General features: G+C 34.6%; 1 pseudogene; it reads right to left on the bottom strand.

The window, feature by feature from the left end:
* Window positions 1-308: 308 nt before the first annotated feature.
* LOC101977064 (U2 small nuclear ribonucleoprotein B'' pseudogene) lies at window positions 309-1,080 on the bottom strand (annotated as a pseudogene).
* Between the last annotated feature and the right edge of the window lie 572 nt (window positions 1,081-1,652).

Raw genomic sequence — 1,652 nt, 5'->3', positions numbered from 1 at the left:
TGTCATCTAGTTACTAAGTTATATCTGTATTTTTTTCACTCTCACTTCTCCTATCCTTAACTATTAGAATAACCTGACCAATGTCACCCACACAAATGCTATAAATGATACCAAGTCTTTTAATTTTTTTTAATACTTATTTTTTAGATTTCAGCGGACACAACATCTTTGTTTGTATGTGATGCCGAGGATCGAACCCGGGCCGCACGCATGCCAGGCGAGCGCGCTACCGCTTGAGCCACATCCCCAGCCCCAGATACCAACTCTTTTAAAGATGACTACTCCAAATGGTATTCCTTGTCAAAGTTCTAATTAATATCACAGGACAATGTGATCTTAAATCCAGCTATAGGCTGCCTGTCGTTTTCACATTCAACCAATCAATACCATGTCTCCCAGGTACCAATCATACTTCCTTGAAACCAGGAAACTGATTAAACAGCATGGATAACATTACCTCATTAGTCTCTGACAGTAAATTATGAAGGAATAACATATTGTGGGGCTGGGGTTGTGGGCTCAGTGTAGAGTACTCGCCTAGCATGCATGAGGCACTGGGTTTGAGCCTCAGCACCACATAAGTGTAAAATAAAGATATTGTGTCCACCTAAAACTAAAAAAAAAAAAAAAAAAATGTTTAAAAAAATAACATATCATTTGGAGCATAATTAAGAACCTAAAGATTTGGTTTTGAATTTCCTTGGGCATTAGCTAAATTTATTTCCTGACCAGGCCTGTCATTTGTGGTTGTTGCAGTCTGTTCTATAGTTTTGGCTTTTTTTCCTTTTCTGTGTCAACAAAGTGGCATATTTTTTGATACTATGTCAGAATCTGGTTTTGCATACTGAATTTGCCTTGATTTGCCATAAAATGGAAATCCTTGTAACTATCTCATTCATGGATGAACCAGTTCCTTAAACACGGTTCCTTGTCCCATCATCTTCATGGTTTTTAAAGCCACAATATGTACCACATGGACAAACTGAGAAAACATGGCATATAAGGACCTCTCCAATTCTCCTTTTTAATTTTGTCATTTATGTTGTTGGTTTAAATTGTATGATTTGGCCTGATAGCCATGTTTTGCATTCAGTTGTTCAAACAGTCTGAATGACTGGCTTGTTCTCTCTTTTTCAGCTTCTCATCTTAAAATGAGGGTAATATGACAGAATCCTACCCATCCAAAGCAAGTATAGGTATCTGGTTGACAAACTAAAAAGAGAGTATCATCAAATACCATATATAAATTAAGCATTTTTTTAAACTTAAAACATATAAATTATACATTTAATTATGCATTTTTATGGAGGACATTTCTTTGAAAATGATTTGCTAGCTGTTCTTCACATCTTTTTAACTACCTAATAAAAATTTCCAGATTTGGAATTCCTTAATGTGTGCCAAGAACTCACATCTTCTAGATTTTTGCAGGTTTTTTTTCTCTGCAATTTTATAGTTGTCCTTATTTAATTTATTGGAAAGTTGTTTATCCTATTTTTCCAAAGAATTCCACTTAATTTTCTTAGGAACAACTCTTCACACTCACATTTAACCAGTTTAAATACTCCTTAAATTGCACAATTGTAACTACTATAATAAGCATGAACAAGTTTGGGAAAAAACACAATTTCTTTTTAGTAATCGGACAAGTC

The sequence above is a fragment of the Ictidomys tridecemlineatus genome, chromosome 1, assembly GCF_052094955.1.
Source record: "Ictidomys tridecemlineatus isolate mIctTri1 chromosome 1, mIctTri1.hap1, whole genome shotgun sequence".
NCBI lineage: Eukaryota > Metazoa > Chordata > Mammalia > Rodentia > Sciuridae > Ictidomys > Ictidomys tridecemlineatus.
Note: the sequence above shows the minus strand (reverse complement) of the source record. Positions and strands in the feature narration are given on the sequence as shown.